The sequence below is a fragment of the Mustela nivalis genome, assembly GCF_964662115.1.
Source record: "Mustela nivalis genome assembly, chromosome: 20".
Lineage (NCBI taxonomy): Eukaryota > Metazoa > Chordata > Mammalia > Carnivora > Mustelidae > Mustela > Mustela nivalis.
The window spans coordinates 35,660,505-35,682,167 of NC_139039.1; the positions used below are offsets into that span (position 1 = coordinate 35,660,505).

A 21,663-nucleotide genomic window follows, 5' to 3' on the forward strand; every position below is an offset into this window, starting at 1 on the left:
TTCCTCAGAACTTTCTAGAAAGTCCAGTTTAATAACGGTAACACCTATGTTAAGTCATGGGGTGAGAACCTGGGAAGAATTCAGAGGTAGCTTTTGGCTTGGAAAGTGAGTAGAAAGATGTTTGCTCTGAGGAAAGCACACGGAGGGGGCACTTCAGGTCATTGGGGTCCGAAAGATCATGGTTCAGGGTGACTGCGGGTAACAGGTAAGGGACGAGGGGCCAGGCAGGTGATCACAATAACAAAAACTAACCATTCCAAGCATTTACGTGCCGCAATGATGAGGCTGAATAAGCGGGGGCCAGCCGAACCCGGACTAGACGGTCTGCTGCCGAGTTAATGGGGAGCCACGGAGCCCACAATCTGGGGGACGGAGGCAGCAACAGGCAGGCCCAAAGGAAAGATGCGCAGGGACGTCAACAAGAACGGAGGCAGGACGGGGCGTGGGGAGCGGGAAGGAAGCGACCTGACCAGACTCAATGGGCTGAATGTATCAGAGGTAAAATGAACGGGTCGTCATTGTTACGAGAGAATAAACAAGGTCTGTGGTCCTGGAAAATTCAATAAATACCCATAAAACTATTGTGTTTAATTTTTATGGGATTTAGGCAAATGTAAGAATTGTTATAACAACAAGGTCTTCAAATGAGGACACAGGGACTCCTGAAACCGCATGACCCCCGTCAATTTTCAATGAAAGCCTGTCCTTGCTGCTCTCCGCAGCTTCCAGTCCCTGCTCTCCCTCCGTAACTGGCCACAGCTTCGAGTCCTACCTGGTCAGGTAGCCTGGCCCCTCACCTCCCCACGTCCGCCCTTCTCGTGTCCCGATCGCTACACCTCAGCTCACTCTCCTTCCCGTCTTAACTTCTGGAACGTTAGTAAGACACTTAAGTGATCCTTTGAACACCCTGTATGGTCCCAAGTGCCTGCACCGCCCTTTCCTGATGGGCTTGTCCTGTACCCACCTGAGGCGCTCACGCCTGGTACCAGAGTCACACCCAGCAATGCCCTCTCCTCTCCGAAGCTTACAGCCCAGGCCGGTGGTTTCTATCGTGCCCGTGACTCCTCCATCCTTCTCTCTGTTAAGACAGCCTGGTCCCAGTCAACCACCAGCTCACTCCCCCCACCGCACCCCACTGGCCACCCAAGAGCAGGAGGGGACACTTTGCTAGTTCCCCGAGGCTTGGCTGCACCTGTTACTGTAGACAAACTGTCCTTTTATGGGCAAAGCCATGTGTCCACTAGAAACCCGCCCCATCGATCCTCCCTTCCACCCCACATTTTGTCTCTAGCTCAGACCTTCTTCCAGAATCCCAGGCCGAGGCATGCTCTCAGCCTCTCACCTGGATCTCTAACAGACCTCACAGACCCAAAGCAGCCTCTCTTCCTCCCTCAACCTTCTCCTGCAGCCCTCTCTATTTCTGGCTGTTCCATCCTTCCAGGCACCTAGGCCCAAGACACAGAGGTCAGCTTCTCCTCCAAAACACATGCCGATGAGGACCATTTCCCCACTGTTCTGAGCTCCAGCCCAAGTGAGGCCAACACCACTCATCTGGGTTAATGCCTCTGAGCTGGTGTCACCTCTTCGGACTCTTCTCAACAGAGTGAGAATTTTAAAAACCTAAGTCAGGTCATGTCCCTTCTCTGCTCAAAACACTGGTGCCTCATTTCATTCATTCAACAGAAGAGCTGAAACCCTTGAATTAGGCACCATGACAATTGCTTCCCACTTACCTCTTAGCACCTTCCTCCTAGTTCACTCCCCCTTTCCTTCTCTGCTGTTTCTGAACACACCAGAGTACTGTTGCCTCAGGGCCTTTGCACCAACTTTCCCCTCTGCCTGGGACGTTCTTCCTTCAAATGTCCACTGGGCTACTTCCCTTACTTCTCTCGAGTCTTTACTTAGCTGTCAGCATTTCCATGTGGCGTCCTCCACCAACCCCACCCAAAATCTCAATGTCTTTATTCTTTTTCTCTTGCCACATTGTATTGGCTTCTAAGATAACATACGATTTATTCTACACTTGTCACGCTAGAACCCAAGGGCGACATATCCCTGACACCTAGAGCAGTGCCTGGCACATAGCAGGTGCTTAGTTGTACCTGCTGATCAGGGAACTGGTTGAGCGACTATGGGGACATGTGTCTGGGAGCCTGATTTCAGGACAGCTTCTCCTCTAGCTACCGCCCTCCCCAGGAGGATATCAGAGCAGCAGTGACAACGCTGCTGTTGGATTTCCAGAAAAGGGCAGAGAGCAGGGTGGGCGGGCCCCTGGGCGAAGTTCCACAGGGTAGCAGGGCCGCCAGCTAGGGCAATGCACAGACGGATGACCACGCACATCAAATCGGGGGGGCCAAAGCGCAGAGGAGGTGGACAGGCGGAGAGAGGAGGTGGTCAGCTGCGGCAGGAGCGAGCACCTGTGTCCGCAGCGGACCAGGGAGGAGAGGGCAGATGGCAGGTCACCTGGGGGAGCGGGCCGAGGGGGCCGGGGCGCAGGTGAGCATCTCGGGCACGATGCCGGGACGCGGGGCACCGCAGAGCACGCACCAGAGGAGACAGGTGTGGCGCCGGAAGAGCAGGGCATGGGTAGAGTGTCCATCACAGGGTCACAGAGGGGGTCGGGAAGGGGTGGTGCTCTCTATGGGAGACTCTGAAGGCAAGAAGGTAAGAGCTGCTGAGGGCAGCAGGCAGAGGGCGAGAAAGCCGGGGCGCCAGAGAAACTGCCGCCAGGATGGCAGGAATGCTGACGCCACGGAGCACTGCGCCAGCTGCCGGGAGGGCGGGGGCTGCAAGCCAGGCAGCAGCCAGGCCACACTCGTCTGTCCGTCGCGCACTCAGAGCTGCCGCAGGTGTCCCACGCTCCTGACTGGTTCCTCCTGGGACTCCCGGCAGAGCCCAGTCCCGGCACCAAGACTAACTTCCCTCTGCGGTCTCACATGGTTCCCCAACTCTGTGGTGCATCTGCTTGTCGTGCTACTGACGCCTTCCAAGCCCTCATCCGTAAGTAGGCACCCTCCCAGGGACGGTCAGGGCACGCACGGCGCAGGGAGAAGCACAGCCGCAGCGACCTCCGAACGCCGCTCTCCTTTGGACCGAACCCCAGCATCAGAAGGGACTGTGTCCACCTGAATTCTGATTCTGTAAGTAAGCAGACCCAGGTTGAGAGTGAGGAGGTGCCGGGGCCACACAGGGAGTGAAACACGTGGACTGCCACCGTGGGGTCCCGGAGCTCACATTCCTACGGACTGATCAGGGCGGTCTGTGGGGCTGCGTGGCAGTGAGGACAGCAACCGCGCGGAGCACGCACGGTCCCGCCAGGCGAGCCCCTCCCTGCCACGGCCGGAGCCACTCTGAGCTTCGGTCTGGGCGCATGCCAACGCCGCCCAGGGCTGTGTGGACGGGACAGGAGGGCACAGGGCCACGCAGTTACGGCAGGTCACCCCGCCCTCTCGTGCCCGCATGCTCGGCCGCTCTGGGCACTGCCGACGACATCCTGCCCTCTGAAACGTCAGGCCCTCCTGGCCGGGGATGTGCCGCCCCGGGCTTTCTCTCTCTTCTCCCCCTGCTCATCTTCTCTCCGGCCCGTCCTCTCCCTCCCGAGTTCTCTGCAGATAGAGCAACACGCCCACCCCGCACAGAGCTTTCCTCTGGCCTCCGGGGCTGACAACACACCGCCTGCTAGCCTTTCCTTCTGGAAGACTCACAGGCCCTGTACACTTGACACATCTAGACCTTAACTCTTCGTTCCCAAACCAGGTCCCAGAAAATCAGCGCTAACAGGTACAAAGGGCCCACTGCGTGCTGGCACTTACGAGTTCACCATGAGCGACCTCATTCAACCCTTGAAATAAGCATCTGTGAGACACTCCCCGTGTGCAGCTGTGAGCCGAGAACGTCACAGAGTCAGCCCCCACGAGGTCCAGCCTTGCCGACCTGCAGCTCGCAGATGGGGTCGGGACCCACCTGGGGTCCTCTCCTGGGCTCTCCCACAGGGAAGTGCATGAAGTACGCTAACCTCAAGTTTACGGCTCCCACGTACGCCGTGTAACCGTGGCCGCCATCAGGGCACTGAACATGCCCAGCTCTCCAGGGGGTGTCCCCGGCCAGGGAGGACGGCCACTCTGAGCGCGGTCATCCTTGGTGACACAGCTCTGCTCTACGACCGAACTACAGACATGGGGTCCGTGGTACATTCCATTTTATATGTGGCGTCTTTTGCTTAGCACAATATCTGAACACAATTTCCTCTGAAAACCCCAGTACTCGGAGGGAAAAAACAAAACAAAACAAAAACCCTTAAATGGCCTACAAGACTCCATGCCCAGCCCTACATTTGCCTGAGGTTGAATCTGGCATCGTCGTCTCCCTCCTGTCTGTCCTAACTCCACCGTCTGCTCTCCGGTCCTGCGCCCCTGCTGCTCCATACTGGCCGCGGGGCCTTAAAACACGCTGCTGTCTCTGCGAGGACGGGGAGCCGGTCCCTCATCAGGCAGGTTAACTCCCCCGACCACGTGCGTTTGGGGTCCTTGTCATCGGTTCAGGGGAGCCCGTGCTGTTCCCCAGCGAAGTCAACCCTGCGCCACCCTGTTTTGTTTAAGAAACACTTCGTCCTTCTCAGGTGCCAGCCACTGTTCTACGTGCTCTATGCGTATTAACTTGTTTAATCCTCATAAAAACGCTGCAGCACAGTTAGTTACTCTCACCACCCCCCTTTCCACAGGAGAAACTAAAGACCTAGAGAAGCATCCTGCCTGAGGTCACAAAGCTAATGGATAAGGAGCCAGAGCTGGGAGCTGGGGACCTGTCCTTCCCTGAGGTCACACTGCTCCTGTCCTTCCCTGAGGTCACACCGCTTCTGTGTCCTCCAACACTGTACCATTTACAGCGGGGACAGTCTCTGGCCCGGGGAGGGGCTGCTCTCAACAAACGAGTGAACGAACAGGCGCTGGCGACTGTGCCCAGACGACACATCTCAGGGACGGCGAGCGGGGGCTACACGCGTGTGCTCGCCTGTGGGAGCAGTGTCCACCCTTATCTACAGCGCTGCTCTCCACGGTCCAGGCTACCGGTCCCCGCGGGCAGCTCCCAAGCAGACCCTCCTCCCGGTGTGTTATCGGCAGGTCAGCGGGAACCTAGGGCTACAGCACGCGATGCCCACGTCACCCACCTCACTCCCTCGCATCTCGCAGGCTTTTTACCGTCCCGCGTCAGCACAGGGTGAGGTGATATGATGTCCTGAGAGAGAAGAAAGACCACATTCATAAACTTCCATGATGGCCTATGGCTAGAGTTGGGTTTTCTGGTGGTTAATCTCACGCTGCGCCTGGCACAGGAATGAAATGCAATCCCAGGTATACACGTACAGGAAAACACACACCCTATCCAGGCTTCCATGGTCCCTGTGGTCTGAGGCATCCACGGGGCGTTTGGATGTGCTCCGTCAGATAAAGAGGGGACGACTGTGTCCATGCTTCAGTGTCTGTTTATGCTGCAGGGACAGTTTTGTTTTTGTGGGTGAGATGGTCACTTGGAAGCTGAATCTGCAGGACCAGCCATGAGGCGACAGCTCTGTTACTAACTCGGGTCCATGCCACATGTCCGCAGCCTTTGCTGGACAAGCCCACGGTGTCTAACTTAGAATATGGCAGTATAAGTCATCTTCCCCCTAACCTGGCACCTGGTTCCTGGTTCCCCTACTGTCCCAGCCGCCCAGTCTCAAGACCTCAGGAACACCTTTGATTCTCCCTCTGCCTGGCCCTGCAAAGCCCGGTTAGCCAAGTGGTCAGCTCTGCACAGTTCCTGAGCTAGCGCCCAAGTGATACAGCGGAACGTGGGTTTAAATCCCAGCTCTACTGCTTTGTCTCTGAGTGGCCTTGGAGTAAGTACTCAAGGACCCTAAGTCTCAGCTTCTGCAAGTGTAATAACCACAATATCTACCTAGCAGATCTACCTAGCAGGAAGCAGCTCCATCGTTCAAGTGTCCAGCACTTAATTTCGGCTCAGGTCATGGTATCAGAGTCGTAAGATCGAGTCCCAATGTGGAGCCTGCTTGAAGATTCTGTCTCCTTCTCCCTCTGTCCCTCCTTCCTCACACATTCTCTCTCTCTTGAAAAAACGAAAAAAAAAAGTTGGAAGGAAGTAGATATATGTGAAGTACAATGCATGGCCCGAGGGGTAAATAAACCCTGCTTTTGTGTTACTATTAGACAACTACCCCCTTCCCCGGGGCCAGTCTCTCTGTTTAACCTCTTAGAGAGAAGGGCTCCAGGGGTTGGCTTGGACAAGCTAATAGCTACTGATTATGATTACTGATTCCTGATTATGATTGCGGTTACGAAGGCAGTGACCATTAGAACCGACAGTTAAGATATTAAATAGCAACTGCTAACGTTTACTGAACATTGCAAGCGAGCACGTACGTTCCATGAAATACCCGGTTTTAACCATTACAAAATCCTGTGAGGCGGACACCGTTATAATTCGTGTTTTGCAGGTAATAAACTGGGGTGCTGAGTACTTTGGCCGATGGAGGGCCGAGCACCCAGACTGCATCTGTCTGACACAGGGCCTGTGTCCTTCACCCTGAAACACACTGCCTGAAGGTTCACAGCCTGCAGAACTCAGGCATGACTAACAACCCCTGGATTTCTAAGTATGAAGAGATGGACGTGAATCAGTCCCGGCGACGGTGACTACCTGAGCTCCAGGTCTTCTAGAACCACCTTTGTCTTTCAGATAGGTCTAACTTGATTAAGTTTCTCTAGTTCAAATTTAAGCTGGATTTCTTGGCTAATGTGAGATGTGGATTTATAAAAATTGCACGTGGAGCCTGGCCCCTCCATCCTATAGCTCTGTGATTCTGCATTACGTAAGTCTGTTAGGTGTGGTTCCTTGGGTGCAAAATACAGATGATGCCCCCCCGCCCCCCCCCCGCCCTGAGAGTTACTGTGGATCAATCACATCCTCCAGCTCGCTACCTTGCCATCCAACACACACCCAACATTGCTGAGTAAGGGGCTGTGTCTGACGAGCCTCTGTCTTTAGAGAATCTTATACAATGCCCAGGGGGATAAGCCAATTAAGGAGATGCATCTAGATGGTAGACAGCTGCCAGGTCTGCAACTTCCCAGGTTTGAGTTCGGGGGACAGTACAGAGTGGCCTCTGTCCCCACCGTGTTCCTACAGATGGGATGAGACCCAGTGGCAACACAGCCCCACGCAGCCGCACTGACTTAGGAGAAGAGGCGCATGCGACTTTTAACAGCCTGACCACGGGGAGACTCGTGCCTTTCAAAGCAAAAAGACACTAAAGGCCAGTAAACACGGTACAAAAGATTCCAAGGTTCCTCATGGTTCTCGGCAGAAGAAGACTCATGCAAAAACGAGTGTTGTCAGACTTGGAGATGAGGTTTCTAAATTCAGCACTGGTTTTAATTTTTTTAAATTATTTTTTATTTTTTCCTAGCTTTGTTGACATTTTTCTAGCGTTACTGACATATAAACAGCATTGGCTCTCATACCACCGTCTGAAACTCTTTTGGAAGTAAGAGTGAAGAGAAATTCCAAAGATGTTACCCCCCTCCCCCCAAAAAAAAAGAGAGAGAGAGAGAGAAAAGAAAAAAATTAGGTAAGGATGGAGGAATGGAGGAGGGGTAGGAGAGACAAGCCTCTGACTGGCTTGCTGGCCTAGCCCGGGTGACATTCTTCAATAATGAAACTCCCAGGAAAAATCAAATCCACGCAGCTGTGGAAGTCGGGGAATGGAAAGGCCTGTCCAGTGCGAAGGGGCTCTCTCCGAAGACGTTTTTGTCAACACCTCGTTTTAGGCAAGGAGTGACAGAAAGCACATAAGGAGACTCCCTGTGGCTTCCCTTTCCCAGCAGTGCCGCCGGAATGAGCCCGGCCGTCTGTTGGACATAACGCACGACAGTGTAAGCCGAGGCCGAAGGCTTTTTCCTCTAACTTTCACTGAGCGCTCTCAAGACGTCGGCCCTGGAACTCTGCATGCGCCAAACTCGGATTTTTTTTTAAAGGCGTCACTTGAGTTTTAAAGGCTACGTAAGTGATGGGAACATAATCGTCTTGGGAATCCACAAATAACTTTTTAGAAAGTCATAAATCTGCATCTCATGCCTCATAGTTTTCAACAGCTGCAAGCAATAGGTCAGAGCTCGAGCCTGGTAGGTTCCCCTTCCCGAGCAGCGGGAATGAGGGCGGCCCCGGGCCTCGTCCATGTGCTTCTGCGGGAAATACCGAGGCCCTCCGGCCACACTTGGACCTGAACTGCTTTTAATTCTTGTTTTTCAAAAATCATGATCGGGGCGCCTGGGTGGCTCAGTGGGTTAAGCCACTGCCTTCGGCTCAGGTCATGATCTCAGGGTCCTGGGATCGAGTCCCACATCAGGCTCTCTGCTCCACAGGGAGCCTGCTTCCTCCTCTCTCTCTCTGCTTGCCTCTCTGCCTACTTGTGATCTCTCTCTGTCAAATAAAAAAAAAAAAAATAAAATAAAAAAAAAAAAAAATAAAAAAAAACAAAAATCATGATCAAACACCCATGCGCATAGCTTCTTGGTTTTATAGAAAAACTTCTTTGACCCTTTAAGAACTGTCTGGTATGTGGCAAAAAAAAAAAAAAAAATTGTAAATTTACAAAAATACTAGAGCAATTCCACAGTGTAATATAAAATTGGGGAGCTCTAATCAAATATTGGAAAGGGCCACCAACCAGCCACAGGGAGGCACGGCAGGTGCTTGTCCTAGCTGCCCTGAAATGGCCTAGAAGGCTTTGAAAATAGTGTCACAACCGCCACCCCCCCAGGCCAGTGAGTGGGGGGAGGTGAGCCTGGGCAGCAGGTGCTTTTGAAGCTCCCGAGGTGACGCGAGGGGTTCTCAACCTGGACGGGACCTGCAGCCACCCAGGAAGGAGAAAAAGGGACTGCAGGGAACCCCCAAGCCCGGACATTCTGACGCAGTTAAAGGGAGTGTGGCCCGGGGAGCAGGAGTTTAAAATCTCCCCACGTGACCCAATAGAGCCAGAAGCACGGCATTCTACTCCCAGAGCTCTGAACAGAAAGCAGTTTTTCGAGAATCAACAAGACGAGGGGGTACCCTCTGCTTTGCCCTGATTTGTCTACTGAAGAGAACGACAAACGTCCGTGGTCTCCAGAGTCTTAGGAGGGAAATAAATCAGGAGAGCAACTCGGTTTTGGGGATTGCAATTTTAATTCCAAAACAGATCTGCCACCCACGAAAAGATGAGCCCTCTGTTCCCTAGCAGGGCTTCTCCAGTTCTCTCTGGATTCTCCCAAGGCAGCCACCTGCCTTTCCTCCCCCTTCTCGGCGGCCCCTCCCTGCCCTGCACGCAGCCCCACCACAAGGCCCCGGAAGCCAGCGTGCATGGCTGGGGCTGGGGGGGCAGGGGGCAGGGTGGGCTCCGAGCCGCACTCCACCTCAGCAGGTAGGCCTGCCCGTCCTTCCTGGCTCCTCTGGTCCCACTGGTCCCGCCGGCCTGGGCTATAGTGTGGCCTGCTGGGGGTGAGCGCTGGCCACAGCCCTAGCCAGGACTCCCCTCCTGGGGCTGACCAGTATGCCACCTGGTGGCCTTCCTCCCCCAGAGTCCTGGGGGAGGCCTGTGGGTCTCCCACTCTGCTGCCAAGCACCTCCTGGTGAGGACCCAGCTTTACTATATGGAATCATAGTTTCCCAGGGCTGCAATCTCTTTGTTTATTTTCTTTTGGTCTCCACATTTTCTCATGGGCATCTTTCTCCCTCCTAGGTATCTGCCTTGCACACGGCTGTTCAGTGTAGAGGGGGCAGAGAAAGGCATTTCCTCTGTGCCCTCCCGTGAGCCCACGGTCCCCAGCTGCAGGACTCGGGGAAGGCCCTCCAAACAGGGCGTGCATCTTGTTTTAGAGCCAATGACCGTGACACCGCACATGAATCAGGCTTCGTAAAGAAGGCTTCATTCAAAGCCACACTGTGGAAGGAGAGTTAGAAAACGACCTATTGTCCGTTTTCCTTTGAGGCCCCTTTATAATCCACTGTTGTGAATTTCCAAGTTAGAGTGCCTTTTATTTGATTCTTCAAAACCTTTCTTTCCTTCTCTTGAGGGTTTCCAGAGAGTTTAGATATTTTAATCTCTACACAAGTAAATGAAACAGCTTTATCATTTGAAGTTTTCAAGGATTGGTTTTCCCTTATAATCAGACATATTCTTCCAAGTCCAAGGGGGAAAAAGCACTCCAGAGTCCCGTAACACGTCTGGGCTTCGCCGCCTGTAGAAGCCACTGAACTAACCACATGTTTAAAATCTCATCTACAAGTTTTTTCTAGTAAAGTGAAATTTACCAGTCTGCATTTATTGTTTTTCTAAAAGGCAAATTACCGTTTTTTTATTTTACAAAAACAATTTAATTTCCAGTGCTTGAAAATGAAATGTTATATTCTCTCTATCCTTCACATGAAAGCACAGGCCAGAGCAGCCCCCTCCCCTGGGTCTTCCAAGAGACTCCTCCTAGACGCGCACATCTCCCCCCAGGATCCGGCACACAGGGTCTGGCCACTTAGGCATAAGGACTGTTCTAGAAGAAACAGTGGTTTGTGGCGTTACGTCTCAGTTTAAGGACATGTCCTGGTTCATATCTATGATTTATTTGCTGCTGAGTCTTTGGTCAGAAATGCAACCCCGGCCATAACATTTTCCTGATGATCCGCCTTATACTGTGGTTTCTGGGAACGCATCACAGGGAAAGGCCAGGGACTCCCTGCTCTTAAGTTTCAAAACACTTCTCCGTGGGTGAATCTAGTTCTTTCTCAATGACTATGAAGTCCCAAGGGAATAGGGGTACAGTGAGGGAGGAGGATAAGGACAACTGACAAACTCTGGGGAAGGAGAGATTCTATCTGGATGTCAACATTTGGAAGAAGGGGTAAAAAATGCCTCCCCCCGGCGCATGAGTGGGTGACCCTTCTAGACTTTAGGAGCCTGGCAAGCACAGGGGGTGGTGAGGTACCAGGAGGCCTGGGCTCCTCCTGGTTCTACACTCACGGCTGACTATGAGGTCATGATCCCGAGGACCTCACTTTACCTCTACCCCACCTTAAAGGGGAGATATAAGGAGGAAATAGGAGGGCCCCTGGGTGGCTCAGGTCATGATCCCAGGGTCCTGAGATTGAGTCCCACATTGGGCTCCCTGCTCTGCAAGGAGCCTGCTTCTCCCCTCTGCCTGTGTCTGAATGAATGAGTGAATGAATGAAAAAAGGAGTAACAGAAGGAGCAGAAAGGCTGTGTTGGTTTACCACTTCTCTATGCTCAAGTTCTTAGCCTATAAAACAAAGGGCCAGTACTAGATAATTTCCTAATCTTCTTTTTGTGTGGATACTTTTGAGTTGATGGCTCTTTCTGATCAACTTCTTGGCTCTTTTTTTTAAAAATCAATTAAATTGAGAGAGAGAGAGAGAGAGAGAGAGAATGAGAAGGAACAAGTGGGGGGTGGATAGAGGGACAAGAAGGCTCCCTGCTGGAGCCTGATTTGGGGCTTGATCCCAGGACCCTGGGATCATGACCTAAGCTGAAGGCAGAGGCTTAACACACTGAGCCACCCAGGTGCCCCAACTTCTTGGCTCTTACTTCTTTGAACTTAGCAACTCAATTTCCCACCCCACCAGCTAATTTCAAAAGCTTTACTGTACTTGGTTTTATAATTCTAAGAAACTGGGTCCATATTATAAAAAGAAGCTAGAAATTCAGACGTTCACTGGAATATCCCATTGTATTCTAACGTCCTCCATCAGTTAGTCCTAGAGGTTTCTGAGGGAACTGCAGGAGGGGGAGGTTTATCGTTCTTTTTGATGCTGCTTTTTAACTGAGGGTACTGGAATCCACCCCAGAAACCATTTGAATGGTTCGGTTTCTACTTTTCTACTGGCTGAGAGTGCGTCCACCATCCCTGTGGAAGCTCTGTCCCTTGGAAGGCAGAGACAGGAGTGGTTCAACACCTGAAAACTACTCCACCCGGTGCTGTGGCAGCAGGAGGTGAGGACAGATGAAAGGAGGGGCCCCGGACCAGCCTCTCCCTGCTCCTCAACCAGACAAGCTTTCCAGCTAAGCCTGTCTCCTACCTGCTGGAAATGGTGTGAGAACCAAAAGAGACAAATGCCATAAGGCCTCACAAATGTAAAAGTTCACATAAACATAAACAAACTTAAAAAAAAAAAAAAAAAAACTTAGTTGAATACTGGCTTGTAATCTTATAAATGTTTGATATTGTAGCCAAATAATTTTTAAAACTGACATGCAAATCAAGCATTATTAAAAAAGTGCACCTATTTTCATGGAGATCAAATACCTCAGTAGACCTACTTTTTTCTGCAGCACAAAATCAACACATTGAGAATACAGCCATTCCTCCAATATATTGCTGGTTTGGCGCCAGACCACCACAATAAGGCAAATACCGCAACAAAGTGAGTCAAACGAATTTTCTGCTTGCCTAGTACCTATGAAAGTCATATTTATACATACTGTAGTCCACTGAGTGTGCAATAACGTTGTCTAAAAAACTAATGTACACACTTGAACTTAAAGATCCTTTATTACTAAAAACTGCTATCATCTGAGCTTTCAACAAGTTGTCATCGTTTTGCTGGTGGAGTCCTGCCTCATTGTTGATGGCTGCTGGTTGATCAGGACGGCGGGAGCTCAAGGTGGAGTAGCTGTGACAACTTCTTAAAATAAGACAAGGAGGTTTGGCACATCAATCAACTCTTCCTTTCACGAATGATTTCTCGGAGCATGTGCTGCAGTTTGATATCATTCTTTTTAAAATTTTTATCTTAATTTCAGCATAGTTAGCACACAGCTTTGTTTTGGTTTCAGGGCTAGAATACAGGGGCTCGACGGCTCCCTACATCCATTCCATATTCTATATTTCCATACCAGTGCTCATGCTGACGAGTGCACCTTAAGACTTGACTTACTTATTTGCGAGAGTGAAGGAGAGCAAGCACGGGCATGGGAGAAGGGCAGAGAGAGAGGGAGAGGCAGGCTCTCTGCTGAGCAGGGAGCCAGATGTGGGGCTCGATCCCAGAACCCTGAGATCAAGACCCAAGCCAAAGGCAGGTGCTTAACAACAGAGCTACTCAGGCGCCCCATGACAAGTACTCTTAACCCCCTTCACCTACTCCAGCCCATTACTACAACGGAATATTTCTCAGCCATAAAAAAGAATGAAATCTTGCCATTCTCCACAACATGGACAGAGCTAGAGAGTATGATGCTAAGTCAGAGAAAGACAACGACCATCTGATTTCACTCCTATGTGGCATTTAAGAAAGAAAACAACTGAAGAGTTTGCTACCATGTTACCCACAGAACTTCTTTCAGCTCTGGAGTCAGTCCTCCCATACGCTGCTGCTGCTTTATCAGCTAAGTTTACAGAATGTTCTAAATCCTCGGTCGTCATTTCAACAGTCTTCCCAGCATCTTCACCAGGAATGGAGTCCATCTCAGGAGCCCACTTTCTGGGCTCCTGCGCGAGAAGCAGCTCCTCGTCTGTCCGAGTGTGACCCCGAGAGCACAGCGGTGCAGCCCCGTCTGCAGGCTCCTCTTCGGATGCCCATTCTCCGGCCCCTTCCGCCCCGTCTGTGGGTCCCTCCTCCACCGAGTCTCGGACCCTCCAAGTCATCCGTGCGGGTTGGATCCCTTCTTCCAACCTCCTCTTTGTGCCGATGTTCTGATCTCTTCCCAGGAATCACAGATGTTCTCAGTGGCATCTAGAATGGTGAATCGTTTCTGGAAGGTTTTTACTCTGCTCAGATCCCTGAGAGGAATCACCATCTACGGCAGCTGTGACCTTACGAAACGCATTCCTTCAGCGAGAAGACTTGAGAGTTGAAATGACTCCTTGATCACGGGCTGCAGGACGGACGCTGCATTAGCGGCGTGAAAACCACGTCACTCTCACGGTCCGTCTCCGTCAGAGCTCTTGGGTGACCGGGTGCCTTGTCGGCAAGCAGCAGCGTTTTGAAAGAAATCTTTTTCTCTGAGCATTTGGCCCCAATGGGGGATTTACCGTATTGGGTGAACCGTGTTGTAGACGGACGCACCGTCATCCAGGCCGTGTCGTTCCATTTGTAGGGCCCAGGCAGAGTAGACTGAGCGTGACGCTGAAGGGCCCTAGGATTTTCAGAATGGGACGTGCGCGCTGGGTTCCACTTAGAGTCACCGGCTGCATCAGCCCCTCACAGGGGAGCCGGCCTGTCCTTCGCAGCTCTGAAGCCGGGCATTGACTTGTCTGTGGCTGTGCAAGTCTGAGATGGCGTCATCTCCCGACAGAAGGCTGTTTCGTCTACACCGGCAGTCCGTTGTTGAGTGCAGCCGCCTTCCTGAGTTCTCTGAGCTGGACCTCCTGGGTGACTTGCTGCAGCGTCTCCGTGGGCACCTGCGGCCTCACCTGGTCCTTGCATCTTACAGAGTCGGCTTCTTTCCTTAATCCCACTAACACGCCTCTGCTGCTTCAGATGTTTCTTCCGCAGCTTCCTTACCTCTCTCAGCCTTCATAGAACTGAGCAGAATTAGGGCCTTGCTCTGGATCAGGCTTTGGCTTAAGAGAGTGTGGTGGCTGGTTGGATCTTCTGTCCAGATCACTCGGACTTTCTCCATATCCGTGATAAGGCTATTTCCCCTTCTTACCATCCATGTTTCACTGGCGAAGCCCTTTGAATTTCCTTCAAGAACTTTCCCTCCGCACTCACAGCTTGGCTGACTGTTTGGCACAAGAGCTTAGCTGTCAGCCTATCTCTGCTTTGGACGTGACTTCCTCACTAAGCTTCATCATTTCTAGCTCCTGGTTTAAAGTAGGAGATGTGTGACTCTTCCACTTAGAGGTTGTTGCACGGTTATTAACTGGCCTCATTTCGATATTGTCGTGTCTCAGGGAATAGGGAGGCCCGAGGAGAGGGCGAGAGAAGGGGAGCTGCCGGCTGGTGAGCACTCAGAACACACACGCTCTTCACTGCCTTGTCCGGGGGTGCGTTTGCGGCTCGCAGAGCAACGACAGCACTGATATCAGAGACCCCTGGTCACAGATCACCGTAAGAAATACAGTCATAACGACAAAGTGTCAGATACGACGAGAATGACCAAAACGTGACACGGACACGTGAAGTGAGCAAACACTGCTGGAGAAATGGTGCTGATTGGCTTGCTCCAGGGAGGGTTGCCACAAGCCTTCAGTTTGTAAAAACACAGCATCTGCGAACTGCACTCAAGCGGCAAAGGGTGAGGAGTGATGGCTTCAGACTCAGCCACCGACTGAATCTCAGGTTAGATCTCTTATAACTGACCACGACCTATTTCTGAATCCCGGGTCAGCCTTATGAATACGCGGCACCTAGATCATTTACTGAGGGTGGGGACAATGCTTCCTTGCCCAAACCCACATCCTATACCTCCCTGCTGATGCCTTTAGTATCCACGATATCTGGAGACGCAGTGTTGCTGGTGGAGGGAACGCACTGGCCTAAATTCACATAAATGCATAAACCTGTGGTCTCATCTTTCCAGCAGTGTGAGTGTGCTTATTTCTTTATGCTTAGCTTTAAAAATCCGCTTTAGTGACTATACAAGTACCCTATGTAAGTACCCATTTATAAGGGACAATTTATACAAGTACCCACTTAAAAGGGACAAAGGACAAACACATTCACCCACTCAGTCACACCTCAGCCAAGATGAGAAGATTTCCATCACCACGAAAAGTTCATTCCTGTCCTTTCGCATTCGGTTGTGGTCCCAGGCTCTCGACAACCACCAGTCTGCTCTGTCACCCTCCCTAGACAGAGTCAGCCTGCCCCGGAAGTTCGCACGAAGGGAACACGCGGCAGCGCTCTTTTGGCTCGGACTTCCTTCGCTCCAGGTGATGGGTCCGACACTGAGCCATGCTGCCGAGTGTGTAAGTCGCCTGGTTTTCCCTGCGCTCGTTGGTGCGTTACTGAGCGAATATCCCATCTGTCCATGCACCCCTGCGGTCGGGCATGTGGGCTTTCCCACCCGTTACATCTGCTGAGTAAGGCTGCTGGGAGCAGCTGCAGGTGAGTGTTTTGGCCGGCGGCGGCTGCCCGTTCCTTGGCTAAGCACCTGCCAGTGGAACGGTTGGGTCATTCGGCGAGGACACACAAACTTTAAAAAGAAATAACCAAACCATTCTCCAAAGCGCCAGGGCCATTTCAGACGCCCGCCAGAGAAGGACGAATGCTGCCAGCTCCGCGTCCTTGCCCTACGTCGGCGTGCTCGTGCTCGCATGGATGTGGGGAGGCGGCTGTGCAGTGGATTTAACTGGCATTTCCCTGACGACTGCTGACGTTCAGTATCTTTTCTCGTGCTTTCGTGCTGCTCATCCGGCTTGTTCGGTGAAGTTCTGTTCTCACGCCTTGCCCATTTGTAAGGAACTTCAACTGGGTTGTAAGAATTCTTCATATTTTTTTTTGAAAACAGGTTTCCTTCCAAATGTATGGAGCAGGAGTCCTGTCCAGGGCTTGCCTTTTCATTCCCTTAATGATGCCTCTCAAAAAACATAACTGTTTTTTATTATCGGGTCCAACTTCCCGATTTCCTTCTACGCCCCGCACTTGTGTGGGCGGTTGTGTCCTGCACCAAGGGCTTGGAGATTTGTTCCTAGAAGTTTGATCAGCCAGGATTTTTTGACAAAGCGCAAGGTGTGGAAAGCTCACTAGAGAAGAGGCACGAGATGGGGAAGAGGAGGATAAAATGAAAAAGAAAAAAGATGAGAAATGAAAAACTTAAAGACAAAACAGACCTGGCCCCTTGGATAACTACTGACACGATGGAACTGTGAAAACAACCGCGTCCCACAGAACCGGAACCGGACGGAAATGGCTGTGGATGAATGGAGAATCGGGCGGTCGGTCGGCCTTTATCACTCTCCGGGAATCTCAGAAATTTAGGGTGGATTCGTTCCTGGAGAAATGAAGACCGATGGCCGGGGAGAGCAGAGACGGGGCTGATGCCTCGGGTGCAGAACTCACTCACCCTCACGAGGTACTCACACACTCACCCACACGAGGTACGCGCACAGTTACCCACACAAAGTAATACCACACTTGCACAAACTATGTACTAACACACTTGCACACACTATGTACTAACACACACACATATTATGTACTAATACACAGTCACACAGTGTACTAGCGCCCACATACAGGACATACGCACACACTATGTATAAACAGACACTATGAGCTAGTGTACTAACCTGATGTACTCACATACACACTATGTACTCATACTATGTACTAACACACATTTGCACATACGAGGTCCTAGCACACACACTACACTAGAGCTCATACACGATGTACTGCCACAGTCACATACACGATGTACTGATACACTCACTATACACTCTCACGTACTACACACAGTCACACACAAATTTTATATGTCTGTGTATGTGTGTGTGTGTATATAATCCATTTATTTTTTTCTACTTCAAGACCATACTTCACTTGCCAAACCATTTTTAGTTTATCACATCTCTTAAAATAATCAAAGCGGAATGAAATCCGAAAATAAAAAACAAATATCCTTCAGCAAGTGGCAAGAGGTCAGACCCAGGAGCAGTTGAAAAGAGTAACTAGACCAAGTATGCAGAGTTGGGCCAAGAGGTGACTAAGAGGGAAGGAGATAAGATCTGTCTACATGTACCTGGAGGCCGTAAACAACTCGGAAAGCGACAAGCCAAGCCAGCCCACAACAAAGGCTGACCAGGAATTTGCTGCGTATCAAGGAAAGGAAGTGGACGAGGGCAAGGAAGCCTTCCCACTCGGGGTTCTGTGAGCCGGAGAGCACTGGCTGGCCACCTCCCGCTTCCCCGCTCCCAGCCCTGTCCCCACGCACGGCGCCTTGGGCCTGCCCCGTGCCCCCCATGGCACAGAGCTCGCCCAGCTCTGCCTGCCCCGCCCCCAGGAGTGAATGCTGGACCCCTCGGGGCAGGACTGTGAGATCTAACTGCATCTGCTTGGAAACCCGCACAAAACCTGCAGACCACATCCCTCGCTGGCTCCAAACCCTGCTGGGTAAAGTAGAACCACCCCAGGTTGGCCTCAAGACCCCTACGATCTGGCCCCTAACACCCTTCTATCCTCCCCAAGCCTCGTCAAACCTTTTGCTGGAGGAAACCAGCCCCCTAACCGCTCTCCAAACAGCACTTAGTACCGGGTGCCCTCCTTCCAATCAGATTCAAGTTAAACTCAAGATATTATCGTCTTCAATACACGATGCAGGGGATTAAAAAGATTGAGGACAGAAATGTGGACCTTGCCTTCAAGAGGCCCATAAGGTAGCACAAGACACACATATAAACAACTGAACCATGTTATGTTATCTTTTTTACACTGCACTACTTATGCTAGTGATATCAAAACAATATTGTAAAACCATAAAAGAGAGTGAAATGAGGTTTTCCAGGAAGGTTTGGAAAATATGTCCCAGAGAAGCCTGTCCTTAGAATTAGGAAGAGGGTATGCATGAGTGTGTGTTGGTGTGTGTACGCATGTGCGTGTTGGGCACGTGGGAGTGTGTGCTGGGCGTGTGTCTGTCGGGAGTACATATGTGTGTGAGTGTGTGTTGGGCCTGTGTGTGTGGATGAGTGTGTTGGGCATGTGTGTACGTGTTGGGTGTGTGTGTTGGGCGTGCATATGTGTGCGGGTGTGTGTTGGGTATGTGTTGAATGAGTATGTGTTGAATGTGTGTGTTTGGCGTGTGTGCGCGCATGTGCGTGTTGGGTGAGTGTGTATTGGGCGTGACAGAGAGGCAGAGTGAATCTGCGACCACAGGGGTGAGGCCTGGCACGAGAGTCTGGCTTAAACACTTGGTTTCAGCTGATGGGCAGCCCTGGGCAGCCCCGCTGGCGCTACGGGGCAGGACGGGAAAGGAGTGGGTGGGAGGGGGGCCGAGGGCGAGCTCTGGGAAAGGGTCCGTGTCTAAACTTAATCTTGCAGGCAAAGCGAAGTCACTAGGAATTTAAGGGCAGAGTACAGCACGAGGGGACCAGACTTGTGTCCCCGCTCCCTCTCCTGCCCCCTCTCTCTCTTCCTGAGCTCTGTGTTTTCTAAAGATGCACTTGTAAGGATGACTGAAAGCAGCACCACAAGCGGAGGGAAAGGACACAGGGCTGACGTGTGCCACACTCCAGCACAGTGAGGGCTAGACAAGACGCAGGGTCAAGTGGCTGCCCGACCACAGAGGCCACTTCACAGGAGCCTGGCTGCAGGCCCAGAAGGAAGACGGAGCTCAGCCCTGTCCTGCCAGGGACGCGGGCACCCACAGTTCTTCCTTCTTACCTCTCAGTGGCTGCCTGTTCCATCTCTCCAGGAGCACACTTAGCAATTAGGAGCAGAGGCTCTCTTTTTTCTCACTTCAGAGTACGCCCATCAAACTGTGGCAAGAGGCCGTGTGGTGCTTTTCCAACTGGCTACCGTGGAGGTTAGCACTCATCAGTACAGACAGGCACCTAGTGGTGGGCTGGGGGGCGGTTGGTATCTGTAGTGTGAAAACAACCAAAACATGTCTGGGGGCCTTTCAGACCTTCCCCATAGTGCCTGGGAGGGTTTCTTGAATTACCCTGTATAGTTCTTAGACTGTTTATCAATCCAGATGTTTAAAAAAAACAAGCAAAGCAGGATTTATACACACTCACAGAGGTTTAATTCTTTTATTGCCAAGTAATATTGTCTTGTTCAGTGCTAGTCAATGAAAAAAAGGAAACACCTAACTAAAACAAGTATTTCAATACAGAGCCATAAAGTTTTGGCCTTGTTGCATTTACAGTCTCAAGTGCATCGAAAACCTGGAGATGTAACACTGGAGGCCCCGATCTTCTTTTGGGAGGGAGGCACGTTGGTGGGGCAGCTCCATGAGAGAGTGGGTGGGCGCGCCAGCTGAGCCCTGGGGGGAGGCATGCATGGTGCTGGGGGTGCCTGAGCTCGGGGAGCAGAGCCTGCCGTCCCAAGCTGACGCCCACAGTGCTGGGAAGTCCCAAACGTGCCTACTGCGGCGGGCTGGTGCACGTACAAAAGAGAGACCGCCTCGACTGAAACCTGGACCGCAGACCTGAACAGACACCCCACCCAGGGAGATACGCCAGCGGCAAGGAAGCACACGCAGGTGCCCCACGCGTCATCAGAGACATGCAAACCAAGGCAACGAGAGAGCACTACCCACGGATCAGGACGACCGGAAATCAGACACTGGCCACACCAGGAGACCACAACGACAGGAATACCAGGAGCTCTCACTCATAGCTGGAGGGGATGCAGACCCGTGCAGCAACTACAGAAGATAGCCTGGCAGAGCTTTTGTTTTTTGTTTCTTTTTTAAGGTTTCTTTGTTTATTTGAGAGAGAGAGAACATGAGTAGGGGAGGAGCAGAGAGAGAGAAGCAGGCTCCTGGCTGAGCTCGGAGCCTGCCTCTCTGGGGCTGGATCTCACGACCCTGAGAACATGACCTGAGCCGAAATCGAGTCAGATGCTCAACCGACTGAGCCACCCACATGCCCAAGTTGGGCAGTTTCTTATAAAACTAAACATGATCTTACCATAGGATGCAGCAATCCACCTGAAAACTTATGTCTACACCACTTATCTACACACAAAAAAACATGTTTATAGCAACTTTTTCATAGTTGTTGAAAACAACAAAGATGTCCTTCAGTAAGCGAATGGCTAAATGAACAGCTGGTCCATCCAGACGGTGTATCATTCAGCACCGAGGAGAGAGGATCAACCAGCCTTCAGTGCACTGTCACTGAGTGAAAGAAACCGACCTGAAAGGCTACATATGGTATAATTCCTGGAAAGACCACATTAAGGAGACAGCAGAAAATCAGTGCTGCCACAGGCTGAATGCGGGAACAGTGAACGGGGGAGCAGAGGATCTGTGGGCGGGGAGACGACTTTGAGATGCTGTGTGGCGCATACATGACATCACACGTTTGCCCAAACCCACAGTGTGTCCAACACAGGGTGAACCGTATCGTACACTGTGGACTCAGGTGACGACGACGTGTCCATGTAGGTTCACTAATGGGAAGAAATGTTCGGCTCTGGTGCGGGCAATGGGTCGTGGGGGAGGATACGTGTGTGGGATTTCTCTGCACCCTCTCAGTTTTGCTCTTTAAAAAAACCAGGAAGTCTTCGTGTAGGCCACAAAACAGGGAGGCACCACTGCTTCTTGCAGAAATGCCACCTAGAGAACACTTGCCGCCCCCCCGCCCCCAGCCTCCCGTCAGCCCAGCATGTCTCTGACGTGCCTTTCAACGGATAGGGCCTGTGGAGCTGCCCAACTTTCGCAGAGTGCTAAGACTGCCAGACCAGGGCCACCCAAGTGAGAGAAGTGGGGGTCAATGGCAGGGACCCTGATTGCCCAAGCACACTCCCCTGGGGCCCTTTCCTGGCTCCACACTGAGTTCCCTTAGAAGTGGCACCTGACCTGCTGGTGTGCCGGTGAGTGTTCAAACTACGAAACTCTTGACGTGGTGGCTGTAGTTTGTGCATATTTTATTGTATTTTATTTTTTTTATATATTTATTTATTTACTTGACAGAGATTGACAGTGAGAGAGGGAACACAGCAAGAGGAGTA

The 21,663-nt window shown here is 51.6% G+C and overlaps 1 protein-coding gene across 1 annotated transcript in view; it reads right to left on the reverse strand.

The window, feature by feature from the left end:
- MCPH1 (microcephalin 1) overlaps window positions 1-21,663 on the reverse strand; it is a gene marked incomplete at its 5' end in the record, with an annotated part of 247,131 nt that overhangs the window by 19,609 nt on the left and 205,859 nt on the right. The gene's annotated exons all lie outside the window — the stretch shown is intronic.